Genomic DNA, 14,355 nt, shown 5'->3' with positions numbered 1-14,355 from the left:
TCATTCTGGACTCTGAAAATGAATGTATCTTACTCCCAGTCGTTGGGGATAATGAAACATTGCAGTTCATATTTGACAAAACTGCTAATTTAGGACTGAACCAAATTAACCACATCAAAAACCAACAAAATTGCTATTTGGACTTTTTACTAACGAATATTTATGAAGATTTCTGTGTGACCGAATCATTAAATCCACTGTGGAAAAATGAAGCGTTTCACACAGCAATCGAATATTCTTTATTTATGCATGAAAACCAAAGACCCAACGACTGCGAATACGAAGAAGTCTTTGAATACAAATTAGCAGACTACGAAAAAATAAAATTTAAATTAAACAGTGTCAATTGGCAATTAATTTTAAGGAATGTAGGAAATGTCGAAATTGGTATAGACGTGTTCTACAAAATTTTAACAGAAATAATTTCGGAAGAAATACCTTTGAAGAAAAAAAGACGTAACAGAAACACACAAAATCCAGTCTGGTTTAACAGACAAATAAAAAACTTGAAAAATCGGAAGCAAAAAGCACATAAAATTTATAAAAAACACAATAGTAGTAATAATTTATTAATTTATTTGGATCTATGCGATCAACTGAATTTAGCTATCAGTACTGCATTTGAAGAATATAATGCAAAAACTGAACGTGAAATAAAGTCCTGTCCGAAGAACTTCTTTAATTACGTAAAAACGAAATTAAAATCTGACAATTTTCCTTCAATAATGCATCTAGACGAAAATGTCGGTGATAGTTCGGAAAAAAACTGTAATCTATTCGCAAAATTTTTTCAAGAAATTTATACGACATTTTCTGAAGAAGATCGTGACCGCGATTATTTTGCATTTTATCCAGAATTTTCAAGGGACATTGGCCTCAATCAACTTCAAGTGCAGGACATTTTGCAGGCTTTAAAAAATTTAGATGCCTCAAAAGGTCCTGGACCTGACGGAATTCCTCCAGTATTTATTAAATGTCTAGCAATGGAACTCACTGCTCCATTGTTTTGGCTTTTTAATATGTCCCTGGAATCCGGAACCTTCCCTAAAATTTGGAAAACCTCATTTCTAGTACCTATCTTTAAATCTGGTCGAAAATCTGACGTACGTAATTATCGTGGAATAGCCATTATCTCTTGCATTCCTAAGCTTTTCGAGTCAATTATCAACGAAAAATTATTTCTCCAAATCAAAAATAGAATTACTGACATGCAACACGGCTTTTTCAAGGGTCGTTCGACCTCGACCAACTTACTTGAATTTATAGACTATTCATTGAATGCAATGGATAATGGAAACCACGTAGAAGCTCTCTATACAGACTTTAGCAAGACATTTGACCGCATTGACATACCAATGTTACTCTTTAAACTGCAAAAAATTGGAATTAAGTCAGGGCTCCTGAAATGGCTTGAATCATATTTAACTAACCGCCAACAAATAATTAAATTCAACGGAAAGAAATCGAGCCCAATTCAAGTCACTTCAGGCGTCCCCCAAGGCTCTCATTTGGGACCTCTCCTTTTTATTCTATACGTAAACGACATATCTTACATTCTCAAAAAACTTAAATTGCTTATTTATGCCGACGACATGAAGCTCTTTTTGGAAATAAGAAATGAAGAAGACATCAATATATTCCGGAATGAAATACACATATTCTACATATGGTGCAAAAAAAGTCTACTAGAATTGAATGTAAAAAAATGTAACTTAATATCATTTAGTAGAAAAAGAACAACTTCAAATATTTCAATTGCATTAGGAAATCAAACTGTAGACAAATGTGAAAGAGTTAGGGATTTAGGAATTATCTTAGACTCTAAGCTAACTTTCATAGACCATTACAATACAATTATTCACAGGGCAAATAACATGCTAGGCTTTATCAAGCGCTTTTGCTATAACTTTCAGGACCCTTACACAATTAAAACACTATATATTGCCTATGTGAGGTCAATACTGGAATATTGCAGCATTGTATGGTCTCCATTTTCAATCACGCACGAAGAAAGATTAGAATCAGTACAAAAACAATTTCTATTATACGCTCTTCGTAAATTAGGTTGGACTTCATTTCCTCTTCCATCATATGAAGCACGCTGCATGCTTATAAACATACAAACATTAAAAGAGCGTCGTGAATATGCAATGGTTTCATTTGTAAATGATATCGTTTCGCAGCGAATTGACTCAACAGAACTTTTATCAAAATTAAATTTCCATGCACCCACTCGGCAACTCCGAAATCGAAATTTATTTGCCATAAAACATCATCGCACAAATTATGCAAAATATGGGCCATTAAACCGCACGATGGCCTCTTACAATAAACACTGCGAAACCATTGACTTTACAATGTCTCGGCATAAACTAAAGCAATATTTTTATTCCATAAGAAATAACAACTCATAAAAGAAAAGACAAGAAAGCTGACACTACTTTTTTATATAAATATATATTTAAGAAAACAAAACTGTATCAATTAATTGTACTAGTCTACGTTGGTTGACGAAATAAAATAAATAAAAATGGCTCCAAAATCGTTGGGTCAAATCCGGGTCAATATGGCCAGAACACCTTAAACGTACCTTGTGCAGCCCTTATAAAAATAACCTTAAGAAAGAGCTTAACGACGAGTTCGGGCTATCATCCAAACCATTTGTGGGATAGTTCTACCATCCGGGTTGCCGTTCGTTTATGGTATTTGTTCAGGGCCCATTCCAAAATTACGTAACGCAAGAGGGGCACCATGTATTAGGTATACGAAAAGTTCGTGACAAGAGGGTGGGAGGTATTCTAAAATCAACTTTTTTGCATTACATAAGATTTCAACGGGCCCTTATTACGGTTCATAAACGTATACAAATTTCGGACTACATGAAAAAATTGAGTTTTCCGTAAGAGATTAAAAGTCACAAAATTTGAGAGCGATCAATGATAACCGTCAAAAGTTACGACGCTTTGAAAGTGCGATTCGGGTCATATTGACCCGAACACCGTAGGAAGGTTACAACAATGAGAGTAATTTTTTTCAAAATAAGGGATTTTGGGGAAAAAACGGTCAAACCCCAACTTTCACTATCCTGCACAAAATTAAAACAGTTCCATTCGACTCCAGAATTTTTTTCATGCTAGAAGGAATAATTTCTAATTTAACATTTGAAAGGGGCGGAAGAGCCACAATGTAAACAAACTATATTTTGCCACATATAGTACACAAACTTCTCAATAAACACGAAAAAGTAGAAGAAGACATCTTTTCAAATCATCAAAAACGTTTCCTTTTACATGTGGCGTATTTCCAATTTTCAACTCTATGATGCATCTGGTTGTTACGCCTTGCACCAAAGCTACGAATTATACTGTTTTAATATGCAAAACATACTGATCTGTAGTATCTAATCACGTCCGAGTCATTTGAAAAGCAATTGATTGATACTCACGTGTAAACAACGAACAAAAAGAAGATCAAAAAAAAAATCTAAATTTGCGAACGAAGAATCAACAGACAAAAAATCCCGATTGTGTATTTCCACGGTGTATCACCAGTGTTGGCAGTTCAAAGGGTGGAAGATCCGGGGGGTAACAACCTGTAGGTCATCAAAATTCGGAAGCGATTTTCTCCATATGGTGATTTTTGCCCTTTCCAAATGTTAGTCTATATTTGATCAAGTTTCTCCAGTTCCAATTGAATTTTAAGACATGTTTACGTTTTTGTCCCCAGTGTGCATAAGTGCAGTGTCAGGAAGTGTCAAACATTTCCCCTATGAATCAGTGTTTTACTGGTTTGCATCGAGGAATTTTAATTCCAATGAAAACGATGATTACCAAAGGGGTGATTCAATCAAGTATGACGTCCACAGGTCCCCCTCTCACCATGTGTCACGCTATTTCCCATCCCTTTTACACGTACTGTCACAAATTTCTAGGACCCCATCCCCTGCAGAGAGGTACCGTTGTTTGCGGATGGAGTTTTAGCCAGTATTTTTTCTGGCTTACTTGATACCTGGTTTTTGGTAACAATGATACCATTTGTGGTCAGTATTCTTTAATATGTACCAAAGATTAGGCAGCTTGGAATTGGGAAAAAGGAATATCGCCAAAAACGCCTTCCGCAAACAACGATACCTCTCTGTATTTTAATCGAACCAAAGAGAAAGCATGCCTTTTTCATCGATAGCTCCGGAATATTTTCAAGTAGTGATTCATTTCCCAGAGAACATCCGCAATAACCAAATGCTGAGCTGACACGTCGTGTTATCTGTGGATCTTCTAGACGACGATTAGTCCTTTTATTCAACACGATGACTGTCCATCAACAAACAATCAAAAAATAATACACCCGCCCGAATAGGGACTTGAACCCTAGACCGTTGGATTAAAAGTCCAACGCTCTACCGACTGAGCTATCCGGGCTGTGCATAATGCACTGCAGAGGAAAAATCAGCTCGCCTATCTGTTATCTATAGATAAAAGAAGTGCAATAAATTTTCGAGGAATACCCAATCGTTGTAATCAGTGATTGGCCAATAAAAGCAACACATCATACAATGACTCCCCTTCTGCTATTTGAATATGATTCAACGTTAATCGTTGAAGTCCGGTTCAAATAAACATACAAATTTGGTGCTTGTGTGGAGAAAACACCGAAAATGACTCACAATCAATGAATCACTTCTCGCTCGCGCGCTGTTTACATTCGATTTATTTTGCCACAGCAAAGAACCTCATCTGACTAATCCTCGCTGGTCTGTGCCAAATCTGTGTCCGCCGTTTTTTTTTCGCATTGGACCTTAAAGCATTATAGCACCCGATGTATCGCACAATCGATTCTGATTGGATTCTGGCTCGCCCCCCTCCAACATGTCAGGATGGCCGAGCGGTCTAAGGCGCCAGACTCAAGAGCAATCTTGCCCACTCAGTGGGTTCATACCGAGCATTCTGGTCCTCTCTGAGGGCGTGGGTTCGAATCCCACTTCTGACAAGAATATTTTTGGCCCAACCGGTAACGACTACCAGGCGCTCAGAAGTGGCGAAGAGGTGGCTAAAGTTTTCCAATCTGTGCTGGAAAAATAGTACGATGGTAGACTTATTTTCCAGTGGATGATTGCAGGTGTGGCAAAAAGAATCTGCGCCCGAATAGGGACTTGAACCCTAGACCGTTGGATTAAAAGTCCAACGCTCTACCGACTGAGCTACCCGGGCAACGGTGCCGCAGGGGTGCGCAAAGTTGTACTGGTTTTTCGACTGAGTTTGAAGGAATTGATCGAAATTAGATTTTTGGAGAAGTAATGGGTAGTTGTCTCAAAATTTTCCTAGTTACTGAAATCCCGCGGTGAATCTGATATTTTTTTTGGGCCTTGGTAACACTATACAACTCTCTAGTCTGAACATAGCATTTAGAGTTTACCAAAATCTAAAGCTAATTGTAGAATTACAATAGAAAAATGAACCTTATTAATATTCTTTAGAAACTGCTCGAACTAGTAAATCAGTAGTTTAGTAAATGCGTGACAAGACCTACATACCAGTTTATGGTAAATTGTTCAAGAATATTTTTGAATTCTCCATCCTGTATGCTTACCTAAAAAAAGGAAAAGAGAAAAATTCGTTTAGTAAATGTTCAGCATTTTTAACAACGTAGAGAAAACGGTTGATTTTGGTTCGATTAAGCCGTCAGTTGAGGTTGACTGACGTGCAGGTAACTGCTCCCTGCCTGTCATGCACTTTCCGTCCTTTGACACCAGTAGTAGTTCATCGCTGAGACCGGTTCTTTCCTCGGGATTTGCAGCGAACAGCCACTTTCCAAATATGTGTGTCCGTCGCAGTGCGCAAAATGTCGATCAATTTACACTTTTCTTCATCGGAGAACAATGAACTTCTCTGCCTGTCGCTGTTGTTACCGGGCTTCTCCTCACCATACACAGTTCGCACTCAGCGTTGAATTTTTTCCTATAGCTTTCTTTTGCATAAACAAGTTCATGATCTACTGATCGACTTTCGGCAGCTCCATGCGGAGCTTGACGAACCGCCCGTCGAACAGATGATGCATAATAAAAGGAAAACACGTTTTCGCACACTCCGGACGGCGACCGATAGAGCACGAATCGCGATCCGAATGGAGAATAACAATAACAGAAAAGAGTGAGTGATGAAAGAAAAAAAAAATATGTGGGGTGGAAAGAGAAAAACCGACGTTGTTTTTGTGAGGAAAAATAAGCTAATGAAGGTTGGTAGAGGATAGCTTCGGATTTCTCCAGACTACCAGCAGCCGCGTCGCAAGATTGAGGTTGACATTCTGGAAACCAAGCGCGAACGGGATTTTCAAGATCCGATTGAGGTTAGGAAGCTGGCAAATATTGCATACTGCGTGAGCGAGAAAGGTAGCTAACATAAATTCCACAACATAACGACCTTGAGCGCAGAGGCGAAACAGGTATCATTATCAGCAGCTCGAGAGGCTCGCATGATTGCCTTTGGGTCGGTTTTTCGGGATTCCAGGAGACAGAGACTTAGAAAACAGTATAGATGTTAGAGAGACGACAAGAGCAAATGGGGGAAACAGGTTCCAGTCCGGCACAGTGGTTCGAAGGATCGAATTAGTGGACATTTTTAGGTTAATTGAACGGTGATCTGCCTGTCGATACCACCTTCTTAAACTAGTGGGCAGACCATAGAAATTTACGGGCAAAAGCTCATAACTGCTCAAATTCAAGCCATAGAGGTTTGTGTCTTTGGTAAAGTTGTTCTGGTGAATAGGATGGCATAGTTTTGCAAATGGTCTGCACGAAAGCTAATGAATTGTCTGTGTTAGGAATGTTTGGGCCGCGGTCGAAAGGCAGAATTTTTGTGAGGCCGAATTTGAAAAGGCAGAAAAAACCTTATGGGAGAATTTCAAAAGGAAGAACGTTTAAAAGGCCGAAATTTTCAAAGCCAGATTACTTCAAAAGGCGGAATTCTTCAAAAGGCAGAAATTGTATTAAAATATATAATAGTTACATTTATCAAAGGCCGAAAAGGGCAGCGAGCGTAACGAGCGAAGGTCCATTAGTCACACGTATGCTCTTTCCGGCTTTTGGAATTTGGCCTTCTAGGGTGCTGCCTTTTGAAATTCGACCATTCGATAGTTATTCGTTTCCGAGCGAATATCAAACCTTTCATTTAACACATAAGAAAATCCACCATTGTTCGAGCAAAAGTCCCATACCGCAGTTATAGAAAATCCACTACAACACATATCCCATAGAAATCTATTAAAACCCCATATAAATCTATTAAAGATTTATAAGTTTTAAATATTAGCTATACCTGGAAATTTTTAAGACCATGAATATGAATAAATAATAATAGATTCAGATTCAGAATACATTCAAATATCTGTGATCAAAATGGTAGATATCTAAATGCTACAAGGTAGTTTAGATTTTAAAGTAAATTTTGCAAGTGATTTGAGAATTCAACTGCTAGATCTAGATCTTGGTGGGTTCGTAATGTTTAAATATATTAACAATTCGGCACATTGAAGATTTTTAACCATCCGGAATCCATTTTCTCAAGTCGTACAACTTAAATAACAGAGTAGCAACCGTGGGCGGTCAATCAAGCTCAAGCGAAATGCTACGAACTGGCTGTATCTTCGGTGATCATAGTTCAACCAGCATAGAACGTCTCTGGAGTCTGTCCAGAAAAAGCGTTCCGACACCCTAACGGATAGTGACTGGGCGACGCTTTTCGTTAAGCGAACTCCGAGGACACTGGCTTGCAGCTCGGAGTGGGGAATGGGAAGGAATTTCAACGGGGCCACTCTCGCTTTTGCACTCACGAACGCGGTTTCGATTGCGCCTCCTTCTTCGAACCTGAGATACACCACCGCTACGAAGCCGTTCTCACTCGCGTCAACGAACGTGTGCATTTGAACTTTGCAGCTGCTTCCTAGTGACACAGACGCTCTATAACACCGTGAAATCAGGACGTTGGTTACCTGCGGCAGAATCTTCAACCATGTCAGCCACTTCTGGAACTGTGGTTCTTCAGTGGGGGTGTCTCCCAATCAACCGAAAATCTCCAAATCTTCTGCAGCAGTACTTTCAGGTACATGAGAAAGTGCGTAATGAAGCCAAGCGGGTCGAAAATCATCATAAGTGTTCGAAGCACCTCGCGCTTAGTGGGTCGACGGTCCCCGGATAGCAGATCGTACCTCGGAGACACCTTGAAAGTGAAACAGTCCGTAGTCGTATTCCACCAAACGCCTAAAACCTTTTCGGTGACGTTTCCTTCTTCTCCAGCACTGAGGTTCTTCTCGTTAGTCGCTGCTGCCTCCGAGACGGGACGCCAGAGCGGTCGGTGAATTGGCAAGCATGTCGTCGACATAATGCTCCATCACAATGGCATCGAAGGCTTGCGGGCACTCGTGTTCGAATCGTTTCGCAATGATATTTTTAACGTACTGGGCTGTCGTAGGCGAATAGCAGGCGCCGAATGTCATCATCTTCCTTCCAGTAGAATCGCAGGCAATGCTGGTCCTCCACCCTCATCAACACCTGGTGGAACATTTCTCGTAAGTCTCCGCATACCGCAACTCGAAAATCCCGGAACTGGATCAGGACTGACAGTAGGGACATCAATTGGTTGGGTTCTTTCAGTAAAAACGAGTTCAAGGAGATTCCTTGAACGGTAGCTGCTGCAATTTTCTTGGTTTGTTCGGCTACAGACCGGAAACACTGGCAGATACCACTCACGCGGTTGACTATGCCTCAGCTCATATCCGGTCAATTTCCGGACATACCCTTTCTGGACGTACTCAGTCATTTTTGCGCGTAGTGCCACCGCCAATCCTTCGTCCTTCTTCATCCGCCGCTCTAAACACTTCCATCTCCTGAGAGCCATCGCTTTACTGTCGGAAAGCCGCACTGCTTCATACTTCCATAGAAGCCCCGATTCATAGCGGCCGGCCTTGGGTAGTGTCCCCGCTTCCAGAATTTCCATAGCACGCTGGTCGTCTACGGAGAGCGGTAGCTTCTTAGGCTAAGAGATGCCCATGCTATCGAGAGTAAAGTAGTTTTTCATTGCTGCATGGAGACTTTTGTCAGAAGCTTCGTTGCATTCACACAGCGTGGTAGTTTACATGATTTCCGAGATGATTGTTCGAACAACTCCCGTACACAATCCATCCTAGACGGGTTTTGACGGCTATAGGTTCGGATGGCTTTCCTTCGCGACCCTTGAACGCATGCCCAAGTTGCGCGGTATCCAGTCCAATCAGGATTCGTGGACTTACTTCAGTGTAGGAATCGAAGAAGATCCCAGTAAGATGACTATACTGACTCTGCATTTCCGAAGCTATCATGATTTTCCGCGGAGTTTCAGCTAGTCCGAACATCCGCCAGTTTGTACTTTTGGGATGTGTTTGTTGCAGAAGAGATGACCACCTCTACCTTTTGAGATTCGTTCTCCATTATTCTGCTACCACCTGTCCATTTCAAGCAGAGTGCTTTGTGAGGTCCTTGTAAAGGGTGATACGGTCAAAATTTGGTCAAGGGAAAACGCGTGTAAATCGGTGAAATCGTTTATTTAAAAAATCAAATTAAATTTCTTTTTCAAGTTCAATTAGTATAAAATTCAGGAAAAATATTCAGTTAGGCTTTCGCTTTTCCAAATCCGAATTGCCGGGCCTTACGCTTGACCCCTGCCATCAGATTTTGTACAGCCACCTTGTCCACCTTCTTCGCCGCAGAAAGCCAGTTTGCCTTGAACTGCTGCTCGCCCTTAGCAGTTTTTTGGTCTTCTTTAGGTTCTGCTTGATAATAGCCCAGTATTTCTCAATTGGGCAGAGCTCTGGCGTGTTGGGAGGGTTCTTGTCCTTGGGAACCACCTGCACGTTGTTAGCGGCGTACCACTCCATGGCCTTTTTACCGTAATGGCAAGATGCCAAATCCGGCCAAAACAGTACGGAACAACCGTGTTTCTTCAGGAAAGGCAGCAGACGTTTATTCAAACACTCTTTCACGTAAATTTCTTGGTTGACAGTCCCGGAAGCTATGAAAATGCTGCTTTTCAAGCCACAGGTACAGATGGCTTGCCAAACCAGATATTTCTTTGCGAACTTTGACAGTTTCATGTGCTTGAAAACATCTGCTACCTTTCCCCTTCCTTTTGCCGTATAAAACTCCTGTCCCGGAAGCTGCTTGTAGTCGGCTTTGACGTAGGTTTCGTCGTCCATTACCACGCAGTCAAACTTCGTCAGCATCGTCGTGTACAGCCTCCGGGATCGCGCTTTGGCCGTCGTATTTTGTTTATCATCGCGATTTGGAGTCACTACCTTCTTGTAAGTCGATAGTCCGGCTCGTTTTTTGGCTCGATGCACGGTTGTAGACGATACACCCAGCTTATTTGCGGCATCTCGGAGAGAGAGGTTAGGGTTTCGCTTGAAACTACCGGCAACTCTCTTTGTCGTCTCAGCGGCTTCCGGTTTTCGATTTCCCCCCGATCCAGACTTCCTGACTGTCGACAAACGTTCCCCAAACACTTTAATTACTTTTGAAACGGTTGATTTGGCAACTTTTAGCGATTTTGCCAACTTTGCGTGCGAGTAGCTCGGATTTTCGCGATGCGCGAGCAAAATTTTGATACGCTGCTCTTCTTGCTTGGACGGCATTTTGACAACTGAAGAGTGAATTCCAAAATCAAAATAGGAGCAACATTCTACACACACACACCTTCAAAATGAGGGGTGTTCAGGTTTTTTAAATGCAAAATTGAAAGAAATACGTCAAGTTGATATTGACCAAATTTTGACCGTATCACCCTTTAGCCCAAGCTCCAGTGCAAGAGAATGTTCCATGAGGATAAGCTCGGACCCATCATCGATGAAAGCGTACGTCTGAACCATCTTCGACGGACCGCGAAGCACAACTGGAACAATCCGGAATAGCACGTCGTTTGTCTGCGCTTGATGAACGTTACAACTGGTATTGGTAGCAGCTTCTACCCGGGAGCCGTTGCTGGAGGTTTCGGTTCTCTCGGAGTGAAGCAAAGGGTGATGCAGATAAGTACATTCTCTAACTCCACATTTGCTTTGCTGTCTGCAGGTGCCATTGTGTTTGCGAAGACACTTACGGCACAGCTTCGCTTCCCGTATTACTGCCCGCTTCAACTACGGAGCTCAGCTCGACGAACCGTTTGCACTTACCATTGACGGACAAGGCATTCCTTTGAAGCATCTCTCGATTGGCTACGCGTATCTATCGCTGGAGCTGCAGAAAATCCGGATCGATCGTTGCTAGTTTCAGCGTGGACGTTGATGAATGCATCTTTCTTGTTGATTTGACTTCGTGGAGCGTTGGTGGAGGTCTGCATGACCACGCTTGCATCCTTCATCATGAAGTATAACCAGGTACTGGTTAGATTAGGGGCCGCATTGCCTCTAGTGTATTTCGCCCAGTTCAGCTTCAGCATTGACGGTAATCGATCTACCAACTTAAGCTTGAGTGAGGCGTTGTACACGAAGTCCTGTACCCCACAGGCCTCTATCGTTGCTACCAAATTTTCGTTGCAAAGTTGCCCATACTCTCTAGACGATCGATCTCCGAGGGTGGTAATGAACGAATTTTCCTTATCGCTGCTTGAACGATCGCTTCTGGCCTGTCGTAGAGCATCTTCAGTGTTGTAAGGACACCAGACACGTTGGAAGGATGTAGCTTTTAGGCACTTACGTAGACGAAGCATGTTCTCCTCATTGGAAAAGCCACACATCTGCGTTGATGAGGTGTACATCGAGAAGAAAAGTGGCCAGTCCTCGGGGTTTCCAGAGAACTCAGGCAAGTTCTTAGATACTGCTTGTCTGGCGGCCATCTGGCTTCGGTTGAGGATACATATGGTCTCCTCGACAGGAATTGGTTCAGTTTCCATTGCTGTGAGCGTTGGACCGGTCACTGATGATCGCGGGGGAAACTGTGGTCTTAACATGGATGCCGGGAACGTAGAGAAACGCTGAGAGGTAGGATCCTGGATTCTGAGAGGTTGCTGTCCTACTTGTCGTTGTCGACCACTACTGACTGATCGGCGAGTCCAGGTGGAAACCTCGGTTCTTCCGAACGATTCTCTTCTTCGACTCCAGAGTCTTGAACTACTCCGCCTCGTTCCGTATCTTTGATCCATTGCGAAACTGTAGACATCTTCTCGAGATCCGCGTCGTCCAAATCCGTCTCACTGCCATCTTCCAACTCTTCCAAGATTTTCTATTTTTCTTCCAGGAACTTTTGTTCCAGCTTCCTCTGCTCCTCGAGTTTCTGCAGCTGTTCACTCCGTTTGCTGCTTTTCTTTCCGCTTGATTTCGCATCGCCAGAGTCTTTTGGGGGTGGATTAGCAGCCTGCACTACTGCTTGGACGTCTTCCGCTGGGGTTGACTGTTGGACTTCGCTCTGCCCTACTGGACACACTGGGCAGTTCCAACTAACTTCTGCTATTCCTTCAGTAACTTGCACGCAGCAGAAGTGGAACCATCTCTCGCAACCGTCACACTGCGCCATTCTACTATTATCACTTTCTGCACACAACTCACAGCTATTGAACCGATATGCCCGCGCACGACGTACCGGATTAAAGATTTTCAGAACTTAATAAAGATGCAATAAACTTCACAGAAGCTCCAATAAATTCAAGGAACTGCAAAACAATGTCGGGATGTTAAGATGTTCAGTTCCAGAAACAAGAATAACGAGAACTTCAGGATAGATTAGAGAATAGAGTGGTGCACTTATTTTTAAGAACTTTAAGGAAGATTCGAAGAATGAAAGGGAATACTTTGGAGTTCGGGAGAATTTCATGGACAAGCTGCGGTATAGTAAGGTAAAATCTGAGAACTTCAGTTTCTATCAGCTTCATGGAAACTGTAGCAACTTTTAAGAAGTTACATGATCGCCAAGGAAGTCAAGACAACTTCAGAGCAAACTATAGAACTTTTGGATACTTTATAGAAATTCCAAGACCATCAGACAAGCTAGTGAGATCTTAAGGAAAGATCTGTAAATGATAATTTCTATACATTGAGCACCATGAATTGTAGGAAAATTTCGAGAAACTGAAGTCCTGTGAACTCCTGAAAAATTTACAAAACTTCATACATATTTTGGAAACAACAATAGTCTAGAAATTTTCAGGGAAATATTTCAGGTGTAGAACTTTGTGAGAACTGCACGAGCCTTCGGTTAGCTTCGAGAAACTCAGTGCAGTTCAATCAACGGAACTTCTAAAGAGATCTTTAGAGAAGTCCTGAGAACTTTAAGGAAGTTTTTAGATTTTTAGGCACTTCCATTATTTTTTGGAATGTTCATAGTATATGATGGATGATCAAAGATCTTCAAAGCAGATTCTTTAATTAATTGCTGAAATTTTCAAGAATTTCCGAGAAATTATAGATAATTCCTAAAATATCAGGAATGTTTCAAGCATTCTAGGAATATTTCGGGGTTTGGAGGGGAATTCCATCAATATCAGGAAAATTGCTGGAACGGTAAGGAACTTCTGACAACTTCTTGATAGTTTAGGGAAGTTTGACCTTAAGTTTCGAAAGCTTACGAAGCGAAGACTTTAAGTTTCGAAAACTTTTGGAAAATTTAGGAACTTCTGGATGATCAATGAACTTCTGGATATTTGCGGGAACTTTTAAAATATTCAAAGAAATTCATGGAAGTCTAGATACATTTTTTGGAGCGTTTAGAGATCTATAGGGCAGTACCAATAAATACGGAGATGCATCGCAAACTTCTGAAAAGTCTAGACCTTGAAAGATCGTGAAGAATTATTAATTATGTTTGGGTTTCGATCCAGGCGTTGAGATCTTCATCAGGGCTAGTTTTAGTTGATCGTAAAAGTTTTTGCGCTGAACGGAAGATGATACAAGTTTATATCCCATGAAGAAGCGTTTTGATCAACCGTTAAACTAAAAATCCAATAATCAAACCATTAGTTTTGCCGATTGCACTGTGGATGGATTTGAGGTGAGCGCCGGGCGCACATATGCAAAAACAGTGAGTCACTTGCTCTAAATTTACCATAACAGCACTGTTTGTACTTTTCTTTGTCTGAAAATTCATTACTTATATGAGAGACGCTGCGTTTTGAATTTAAATAATCAGGATAATAGGATATTCAGGAGATGGAATAAATAAATTATGTGTTTGTTATAGTCGGTTGAAATTTTTGAGGTAATCCGTGATTTTCGAAACTAAGAAAAGAAAATGAACTCTCCGCAGAATCGCTTCATTTCGAGCAATATCATGTTCGTGTAAGTCATCGTGTTTCTTGTTATAGAGTCTCGATGAACATTCCTCTGTTCAAACATGACTGGCCTATT

At 41.3% G+C, this 14,355-nt stretch overlaps 1 protein-coding gene and 3 non-coding genes across 4 annotated transcripts in view; 1 reads left to right on the top strand and 3 right to left on the bottom strand.

Moving 5' to 3' along the window:
* Fim (plastin-2 Fim) overlaps positions 1 to 14,355 on the bottom strand; it is a 163,879-nt gene that overhangs the window by 56,415 nt on the left and 93,109 nt on the right. The window lies entirely within an intron of this gene.
* Positions 4,346 to 4,418, bottom strand: TRNAK-UUU (transfer RNA lysine (anticodon UUU)). Its single transcript has one exon. It is a non-coding gene; the product is annotated as a tRNA-Lys (tRNA).
* On the top strand, positions 4,868 to 4,986 carry TRNAL-CAA (transfer RNA leucine (anticodon CAA)). Its single transcript has 2 exons — positions 4,868 to 4,905; positions 4,942 to 4,986. It is a non-coding gene; the product is annotated as a tRNA-Leu (tRNA).
* TRNAK-UUU (transfer RNA lysine (anticodon UUU)) lies at positions 5,135 to 5,207 on the bottom strand. The gene has a single exon. It is a non-coding gene; the product is annotated as a tRNA-Lys (tRNA).

The sequence above is a fragment of the Ochlerotatus camptorhynchus genome, unplaced genomic scaffold, assembly GCF_037179485.1.
Source record: "Ochlerotatus camptorhynchus isolate MF236.1 unplaced genomic scaffold, CSIRO-AGI_Acam_v1.1 ptg000498l, whole genome shotgun sequence".
Taxonomy (NCBI): Eukaryota; Metazoa; Arthropoda; class Insecta; order Diptera; family Culicidae; genus Ochlerotatus; species Ochlerotatus camptorhynchus.
The sequence above is the reverse complement of the archived record's forward strand: the minus strand, read 5'-3'. Positions and strand labels throughout refer to the sequence as shown.